Source organism: Ricinus communis, chromosome 1 (assembly GCF_019578655.1).
Source record: "Ricinus communis isolate WT05 ecotype wild-type chromosome 1, ASM1957865v1, whole genome shotgun sequence".
Classification (NCBI taxonomy): domain Eukaryota; kingdom Viridiplantae; phylum Streptophyta; class Magnoliopsida; order Malpighiales; family Euphorbiaceae; genus Ricinus; species Ricinus communis.
This window is the reverse complement of record NC_063256.1, coordinates 24652339-24663321: the sequence shown is the minus strand read 5'-3', so window position 1 is coordinate 24663321 and position 10983 is coordinate 24652339.

The following is a 10983-nucleotide window of genomic DNA, read 5'->3' as shown; positions in this document are numbered from 1 at the left end:
CTGATAATGTCCATCGATAATGACCTGAAACATGAAAGGAACCAAAACACATGTGATTCTAGCATAAAATAAGATAACTATGCACAAAAATGTAAACAATTGGGCATATAAACATGTATAAAATGATGCACATCATCCTTCTCGGGGGGCGGACCTCCATAGGCTAACTACTTTGCATTTAGGGGTTAAAATTAAAAGCACAATGAAGCAAGTTAACTAGACAGACAATTTAATTAAAGTAGGAAGGAATAAACTTAAATAAGAATAAGAGTAACTGACTTAAATAATTTTAAAAGAATATTTTCTGTCTCGTCACAAAGGCTGACCTCGTGTGAGTACAGGTTGAGCTCGCGCGAGGTTAATCCCTCAGGACATGGAGGGGGGCTCACAGCGTCATTTTGAAGCTAACCCATTTACTGAGGGAGAGAGAGAGAGTGAACTTATGCGAGCATAAGCTAAGCTCGCGCGAGGTGAAACCGTAAACTCTACCCATGATCAATACAGTGTCGTTTAACCCTAGGAGTCTCTGTTTGGGTTCAAATGGTCACTAGACTAGCACGAGCAGAGGGTGACATCGCACGCGCTTAGAGCCAGTACTTGGAACATACCAAACACGACTCTAAGGGCTAACGACATTGGTTTAAGCCCTTAGGCTACCTGACCTCGTGCGTGCAAAGTATGACCTCGCGTGAGCTTAATGGTTCAGGTCCTTATGGCCATTAAACGACCTCATTTCAATCTAAACATAGAGGCATATAAATAAAATGATAGGAAAAATATGGCAAAAAGGGTTGACCTCGCATGAGCAGAGTCTAAACTCGTGCGAGCTCAACCTACCCAGAAGATGGCAGAAATGAAAAATGGCAAAACTTATTTCAAATAAGACTTTTATATGGAAAAAGAAACATGTGCGTGGGTGGAAAATTAGAAATGATGATGCATGGGATAAAGCAAATAGACAATAATAATAAATAAACTAAATAAACAAAACATAAGAAAATTGACAAAATTTAGATGTGATGAATGCGAGAATAATATTTTGGCCTTAAGTGGCTACCTTTGTTTTTCTTTGAGAACGAATTAATCTTCCCAAAATTCAAAAAGAAAAATGCAATAACCTTGCTCAAAGAAAGATTGCCTAAAGAAAAATGATTATTTTTTGAGTTTTGTCTTTTGAAGAAAGCCTTCCAAAAACTCTTTTTTTAGAAAGCCTTTCAAAAACTCTTTTTTCTTCCAAAACTTTGATTTTTTGACACTAATTTCAAATCCCAACCCTTGACATAAAGTTCCCCTTTGTCTTTTATAGGGTTTGCCAAGTGTTATGCCCTTATTGGATGGAAAAATCCCGTCTAAACCTGCCAGCCAATGGATGAGCGACACGTCAGCTAAGAGCTTTCCTCTGTCCAAACTGAGCTCCCATGAAGTCATAGCGAGGCCACACGTGAGCTTAGGCTGGAGGTGCACGACCTCAGAGATGAGCATTCGCAAGGTCAGATGCAGAGCCCATGATCCTAGGTCAACTACTCAACTCGCGCGTGTACACGTCACAGTGTCACGGGTTTAGGCTGAATTTGCACAAGCTCACCTTAGGTGCGGGTGAGGTCGCAGGTTGCTCACTACCTGGATAGCCTAGCGTGAGCTTAAGCTGAGCCCATATGAGTGCAATCTTATATACCTCTCACCATTATTTCATAGCATTTTTGCTCATTTTAATATTTATTATTTTATTATTATTTCTTTGGGCAATTTCCCTAAGGGTCGAGTTTACAGTTCCTTTTCGTCTTTCAATTCTGCAGCCAACTATACCTTCTTATCATTGGGCTTTATATAACTATAGTCTCCGATTTCTAATGATAACAGATATCCAAAAGGGTTTTAGGATATCAACACTATCATACTCTTGAAACAAAAGTGTTTGTTTGGGATTTGTTGTCTTTTAAGAGAAGGAGTATTTTCAAATAAGCAAAGGGAGTTTGATAGATCTTGATGGAGATCAAGATAAATAAACTAATATTAAAATGGAAAAAAGCTTGAAGATGCTTAACATAAGATACACAACCTTAAGCTAATCATATACATAATATTTAGTATTTAGTAGGATACAATATATTTACAAGAAATAGAGATCTCTTATGGAATATGTAATTATATCTCATTGTTGATGAGACTACTACATTAAGAACTAATGTTTGATATTAATTCTTTGAGTTGGCATCGAGCCATAAATTATATTGTAGATACCATATTGTTTAACTAAGTGAAGATTGTGGCGGACCCATCTAAATGGATAAGATTCATTAAGGTGCAAGTGAGTATTTTTTGAGAAAAACTAATATGGAATTCTTTGCCTAAAGGTTGAGCAAAGAAAACTTAATAAGTTACATACTTAATCAAAGGGTTGATTAGTAATGTAATTATAAGTATCAATCTAAATAGAATAAAACAAGTGTATATGAAGGGGTTATTAGGAGTATAATAATGTTTCCTAATATTGTATGTTGTGGACATATAGATAAAAGGAAAGTGACATATCTTTTATCATCAGTCTCCCAAGGCTTATAAATCCATAAAGAGTTAGAACATGCAATTTACTTTCTAGAATTGAGATCTATAGAGATAGATGCTTCAAACTGCATGAATGTTCTAAACTTCATGTACATAGACATATATGTTAAAAGGTTTAACATGGAAGAATCAAAGAAAGATTATTGCCAATGTCTCATGCCATATCTTTTCCCAAAGAAATGTGCTTTAAACACTCATTGAGAAAGAAGTGATTAACAGAATAATTTATACGAAAGCATAATATTCTATTATATACATATGTCATGTCATGTACTAGACTTTATGGTTATTCTAGATGTTGATTGTGAATCACATAGAATACATCTCATTATATTTAAGCAATATATGAGAGATATTTGGATCTTTAATACTTTCAAAGAATAAGGTGTGGTTCTTTAGTATTGTTGATTTGAAGAGTTAGATAGACAATAGAACCATTTTCAAAGAACCAAGGTCTCATCTGTGATCTAAAATATTATATTAAAGCATGCCAATAAATGACTTATTAGTAAAATATAAAGATAAAACAAATATCCATTGAGGATAAAAAAGTTAATCTTCCAATAAAGTATTTTGACTTAGCAAGAACATCATCATAAGAAGGAGTTTGGTATTGGATACCATGGTGATTGGCTTTGATAGTGCTTTAGTACAAGTGGGTGGTTGTTAGACTATGCCATAAGGATAAGAAGTTGTTAGATGATCTATGTTAATTTGTACATCACTATTGATGGCATACAATTATATTGAAGGCATTGCTCGTCTCTTAGTGGTAGGAGTAGTCATGGTATTATCAAGAAATAATCTAAACTATTAGAGATGAACACCATGGAATGTAAACACAAATGTAAAAGAGATTGTAAAGCAAGTTTATAATGATGAGGTTCTCATTACATACATTCCTAAACTTTGTTCATAGTCAATGTATGATTAAGAATTAGATATTGATCTGTGGATATTAATCAAATGCTCAAGACTACCATAATGTGATATCATTTACTTATGAAATAGGCAATATATCTCATAGAGTTGAGGAATAGGGACTCCGAGATAAGCATATGAGTGCTTCAAGAACAAGTTCATTGAACATGACCCCACTTAGTAGTCTATATGGAATTTACCTCGAGTGTCTATAGACAATACTCTTATGACAATCATGTAAGACTAATCCTTAGACTTAAGATAACAATGTATTATCTTATATGAGGATTCTTATACTTTAATATTATCTTATATCCTCCTATCCATGAAGTGCTCAAGGGATAGCCATTAGATATAGTAAAAATCATATGTAGATTTTAAGTTATCAATTAAGACATTATTGCCCAAGGTAATATGTCATGGGACCTTATCTTGATGATTCTGGATATGCTTTAACATTGAGATCCTTGGCGAAGGTTGTATGAATGAAGATTATAAAAAGTGTTTCATAGATCTTATTCAATAATGTTATACGAAATTGTCAAGAAAAATATGATTGGTTCAACTGTAGAGTTAACACTTGCATCCATACTTTATGAATCAATTGGGATAAAAGTACAATGAAAGGATAGAATTACATTGTATGATTATTCACTACATAAGTTAATTAAAGCACTTTAATCATTCCTGCACATTTGGGTGATCATGAGGCATTGCTAAATGCCAATCTTAATCTATGAATATGGATTCAGTTAAATTAGAGAATTAACATTGAATTAGAGGAGTTTAATTCAAAATCCGTAATATATTTGGAACCTCTTGATTCAAACAAAAATAGGCTTTAATTGAGGATTAAAATGAGGCTTAAAAATTAGGCTTAAGCTCATATATATTGGGCCTAATAAAAGGTTAATTAACTAAGAGCTAATGGGCCTTGTATAATGTGCCTATGAATGCCATATATATATAGAAAGTGCATTTAGGATAACACAATCCAGCTTAAAGTAAGTTAGGATTTTCTAGGAATCCTAAACCTTTAAGGACTTTGATTAAAAGGTCATTTATATAGAAAGAGATGTGTATGGGGCGACAAGCTAATTATGATTGATGTCTTTAATAAGAAAAATATTTTCTTAAGAAGAATACCCTAGGTGAAACAATCAATAACATTAATTGATTCATCCCCCTTGCTTGAAAGTACCATTCAATCTCCAACATCTCTTCTCAATCTCCTAAAAGTAGTTTAGTGAGATCTTTGCTTAGAAGCTTATGTGGATCACCCAAAGAAGTTGGTCACTTGAGTAGCTTAAAGTGCATCAATCATCCTTGAAGAATTATGAATCAATAAAGCTAGAAGTAGTTTTTGGAATTAGCAGCACACTCCCTTTGTAAGCTTTTCTCTATCTTTCACTTGTTTTATTTGTTATGACTACTTTTACATCAATGATGTCCTTGGTCGAAATTGAAATTTTTTTAAATTGCTTCAATTGTGCCTTTCCTTATGTTTTAATATCAATTCCCAACACTTCAACACTAGTAACCAACTCTAATCTTTCCCAGCTCACCATTTTATTGAATGATCTAGCTACACTCTTCTAATACAACAACATGTGATACAAAGCCTTCATCCTCTTCTCGTTGATGAGAGCTAACTCTCTGCTCATTTCACTAATATTCTGGTATGTTTGCTTCTACCATAAGTTTCAGTTCTAACTTAACCGGTAGAACCGCTTTAGTTCTGTAAACTATAAAGTATGATGTTTCCCTCGTCGATGTTCGTTCAGTAGTTTGATGCCCCCGAAGTGCAAAGGGCAGGTGAAATAACCAATCCTTATAATTCCATGCCATCTTCAGGAGTATCTTCTTCAAATTCTTATTAACCGCTTCAACTACATAATTTTCTTGAGGCTTGTATGGAGAAGACTTATGATGTTCGATCTTGTATTCCTCAAGTAGATCTGCTACCTCACCCATGAACTGTACAATTACCTATTACAATATGGTGCGGGATCCCGTATAAACCTAGCCCTCTACTTTGCCAAAATGGTGGTTAATGATTATGCTTCAGCACCCTTAGAGAAATAGTCAATCATCACGACTTTAGATCTACATCCATTCGAGGGAGGCTTGATTTTTCCAATGATGTCAATTTCCCAAGCTGCAAAAGGCCATAGAGATGTTAAATTGTGAAGTTCTGTCGAAGGTAGATGCTTCAGGTTACTATATACTTAACACTCATGGCATTTCCTTACTAAAGCTATACAATCCTTTTCCAACATCAAGCAATAACAGACTTGATGAATGATTTTACTAATCAACACTATGCCATTCATATGAGGCCCAAACACCCCTTTGTGCACTTCTTCCATTGCCATTCTCTTATACATTACCCTATTGTGACTAATGTAGTTCCTAGCTTGAATCTGTAGCGCATGCTTATCCCTTATAGTTGCCTATTTTGTATATTCTCTATTCTCTATGAATTTTTGCAGTTCATAAAATCAGGATTTCTCTTCTAGGCCCATCTTAATATCCATAATCCTTTTCCTATAGTAACAAGGTACTCTAGATTTTACAATCTCCAATAGCTTCATCTAGAGTTGTGCGAGATTGTCCCACATAGACGAGAGAGTGGCTAATAAATGTACCATCTAGTTCTTATCTCTAGGCAAGTGAATGAACAAACAATTAGAGATATCGCAAACGAAAGTCATGAGATAGTTGACATAAAGTCTCAACCTCTCTTCCTTCACTTTCCATTCTTTAGTAGCTCGTAGGATTACCGGGATGGAGTCACCGTAGACCATCAAATGCTTCATTCCTACCATCATAGTCGCTTCTAGCCTATACAAACATGCCTTATACTATGCCATGTTGTTCGTGAACTTCAAGTCTAATATATTGGCCATTGGCAGCATCTCACCTTCCGATGTGATCAATACTGCTCTAACCATGCACCTTTTGCATTCATTGCTCTATCAAAGTACAACCTCCATTCTTGAATCTTGATTGCCCTTAGATTTATGAGGAAACTTCAAATCCCAAGGGTCATCTCCCTCGATCGCAATTTGTGCTAGGAATTCTGCTAAAACTCTTCCTTTAACTACTTTTTTCATGACGTACTCGATGTCGAACTTTGTCAAAAGTATTGGCCATCTAGCCAACTTACCCATAAGGGACAGAGCTTCGAATAAATACTTCAATAGGTCTATCTTTAAAATTTCTTGGACCTTATAAGATTGAAAGTAGTGTCCCAACTTTCTCGTAGCCCATATCATAGCCAAACACATCGTTAGGCCCACATTGCGCTACCATTTCCCTTATTGCTTCCTCTTCTAGAGATAAGTAAAGAATCAATGAATTCCCATCCTTTGGCAGTTTTAATGCTAGTGGCTTCATTAGGTAATCATTAATCCTGCTAAAGGCTTTTTGACACCGTTCATCCCACACAATAGGTTGGTGTTTTCTCAAAACTTGAAAATAGGATCACAAATCATTGTAAGCTTGGAGATGAACTAACTGGTATGCTGTAGACGTCCTAAAAATCCTCTGACTTCTTTTCTGTCTTCGGCACTGGCATCTCTTGAATCACCCTAATCTTTTCAGGATCTATCTTTATCCCTTGTTAACTCACAATGTGTCCTAACAGCTTTCCTGATGTTACTCCAAACACACTCTTATTAGGGTTTAGTCTTAGATTATACTGTTCCACTCATCCTAGAAGCCTATCTAAAGCGTAAAAATTCCCTTCCCTTGTTTCAAACTTAGCCATCATGTCATCTACGTACACATTAACCTCCTTATGCATCATATCATAAAACAAGGTAATGGCTATTTTCTACTAAGTTGCTCTAGCATTCTTTGACCCAAAAGGCATAGCCTTATTGCAATAAGTACCCCACTATCTGATGAATGCTATCTTTAGGTTATCTGTGATTGCCATTATACTCTAATTGTAATCGGAGAACCTATCTACGAAAGAATACATTACACTAGAAGCCGAACTGTCGACTATCACATCGATATGAGGAAGGGGAAGTCATCCTTAGGGCAAGCCTTATTCAGGTCCCTGTAGTCCACACACATTTTAAATTTCATGTCCTTCTTTAGGGTCGGGATAATGTTCACCAACCGGTCAGGATAATCAACTACATCCAAGAAGTTGGCTTTTACTTGCTTAGCAACCACTTTTGTAGTCTTTTCTGCCCATTCTAGCCTCAGCCTTCTCATCTTCTGCTTGATAGACTTGATGTGTGGTTAGGTCGAGATTTGGTGCTTTGCTATTTTTCTATCTAACCCTAGCACATCGTCATATGACCAAGCAATATTGATTTTATTTTTAATATTTTATCGGATTCTCTTCTCTTCTCAAGAGTTATATCATGAGCGATGGAAATGTTCTTAAGGCGTTCATTTTTGCCTAAATTGAATGAGTCAATTTGTATAGAGTTAATGTCAAATATGCATATGTAATGATTATTAAAATGCACACTACCATCGAGAAGAACATCACATAAGTAAGCAAAATCAAAGTTTATGTCATTATTCTTAGAAGAAAAAATGTCATCATCCTCATAAATTCTAGATGTTATTATATCAGTTTTCTCATAAAAGACATCAATCATATTTTGTTCAACTAACGCAGCTAAAATTTGCAGGTTCCAGTCTTTGCATAGGCTGATGTGATCTTCCGGCTTCAACTCTTTAACCTTAGCAATAACATTCGCTCGGACATCCTTAATACTCAGCTCAACCATCCTGTCGATAATCAAGCTCTTGACGATTTTAAACCCAAGCACATCAGTCCCAGCTACAATGATCGACTTAGGCTCACTAGAATAAGGCTTGTAATCTTTGAAAAATAACTCCTTTAGTGTCTTACCCTTCGGTTTGCCCTCATCTTCATCTTTGTTATAGCCCAACCCATATCGAGTCTTTTGTCCTTTGAAATCTAGTAGCTCCACAACGCCCTATTAATTCTTCCTCAACCCCATTTCAAGCATGAAGTCTATTCTCTTGAACATATTAGCCACCTTAGGATCCATTTAGTCCTCATAAAGCACAACCACTTGAAACTTAGTCAGGGCATTAAGTTCTTTGGCAGCCTCTTGGATGGTTGAAATAACCTTGCCACCCTCAACATTATTTGTGACTATCTCTCCTTCATGAGGGAAATTGACCTTCTAGTGCATAATACAAGACACTTCATCCGGGGCATGGAACCATGGCCTTCCCAATAATAGTGCAAAAGTTATTAGGATGTCTAGGACTCTATCAGACTAATTTTTATTAGGGTCGAGAATGTCCCTTCCACATCTCTTTTCGTCTCACCATAAGCCTTTATGAGCATGTTCGAAGGTTTAAGATCCTTCACATTCATTCTTAGTTTAGGAAGGATATAAGAAGGACAGACATTAATGGTTGACCCATCATCTACCATCACACAAGGAGTCCTCTTCCCTTTTACCTCAATTGTGATGTATAGAGCCTTGTTATGATCCTTCTTCTCTACTGGCAGGTTTTCATCCAAGAAAGTGATCATTCCAGTAGTTTTATGAGTTACCATCTTGATCATTTCCTCAAGAGTAGTTATTGTACTTATACTAATGTTGCACAAAACCCAAATCAAAGCCTTTATATGGTCTAGTAAATGCATCAATAACTCATAGATATCAATCGTTTTCTTGTTCTTCTTCAGCTCTTCTAGCAACCCTTTATCCTCTTCTTCAAAACCCTTTTCTACCTGTTTCAGATCTTGCAGTCCCTTGTCACTACTCTTGGCTTCTTGCTTGATCTCTTTATCGAAGTCATTGTCCCTCTAGAAATACTTGGCACCACTGTCTTGAATCTTATATTCATCTCTAAAATTGTATTAGATGTCTATAGCCATAACAACTTCTTTTCCCTTACTTCCATACTTCCATGATGTAAGAATCACCAACTGGCTACTCATCATTATCGAACCTCAACTGCTCGATACAATATTCTCGATTTGGATATCAATCAAAGGAGGCTTGGAATAGTGAACCTTATAGTCAAATTTTCTTGATGGTTGCCTTAGTAAGTCTTCATATTTGATGGCTACAGTATTCTGAGAGTGTTGCTAAACTTGCTATTTTCTACAGTCTATCAAGGTCATGAATCTCGTGTCATAGATGATTGCATAGATCAATCACATGTCCAAATATTTGGTAAAATTCATAATGCTAGCCATTCTGCAAAATTGGACCACGCCTCGATGTCAAAGGCATCAGCTTTTTGCTTCTTACTAAATGATGGAACACTACAGACAATGGTGCCCTAGTTCGATGAAGATTCTTTATGCGTTCTTTGGTTCAGGTTTAGGTTCTAGTTCAGGTTTAGGCTCAGGTATTTCTTGGAAAGAATTCATGATCTCTTTCTTACTGAATTCAAGGTTAATTGTGGAAACTTGGTTCAGAGGTGGTGTATTATTATAGTTGGGTAGTGGGTTTCTTTTGGTACTGGGTTGGTAAGGGTCTGTTAGCTTTCTAATGTCAATTAGGTATTGGATTTTATATTTGAGGCAAATACAGTTATCCATATGGTGGCCGGTTGATTGGTGGAATTTATAGCAGGCGTTCAACCTATATATGGGTGCATTAGGGTTCTAACGGGTTCTTGAAGGTAGTGGGTTGTAGCATGCCGTTTTACACCAGCCTTTTGAAAAATCTACGAAAGAGGCTGCTTAAAGTTGGAGAACATTCTCGATTGTTTAAGAACATTCACATCAAGGAATCTGCTCCAACCCAATGATTTATTCTTCCACCAGTTCGGGCATTACTTCTCTTATCATTCTCGATCTCCTTGACTTGCAACCCATTGTTATACAAATCCATGAACGTTTTTGGCTTCATCATTTGGAGTCTCTCAACCCAGGACGAAAGCATATTACAAACTACCATATGATCCTAGTCCTTTTTAGAATGCTTGTTCTTTATTAATCCAACCTTATTCCTTCATCTAGTTAAAAAATCAGAGAATAACTTATTTAGTTTTTGCTTAGTGGATTCAAGATCTCTAATTGAGACTTCGAGATGTGTAGTATAGTCATATTACTTTACAAAGGAATTACACAAATACCGCCACTAAGCTCTAGTAGATCTTTCTAAGCTATAGTACCAATTTACCACAGGTCCTTCTAAAGATAGTACAAATAGATTAACAATTTGAGACATGCTTAGCTGAGTAGTTTTCATGATGGCAGCATATTACCTCAGGTGGACCTTTGGATCCTTAGTTCCATTGAACTTGTTCATGTCGGGCCTTTTGAACTTCAAAAGCAATTTGTCTTCCCCAGTTAAGAGTAACTCATAAAAGTCATAAGTCGGGTCTAAACCATTGACTTCCAACATCCCTTGCATCTTGTCCAACCTCACACTCAGGCCACTCACAACTTCATTAGTAGTAATTGTGGTTTCTCTCTTAACTTTATCCAACAAGTATTCATCATAGTCTTAAAAGTCTCTAGGCCACTCC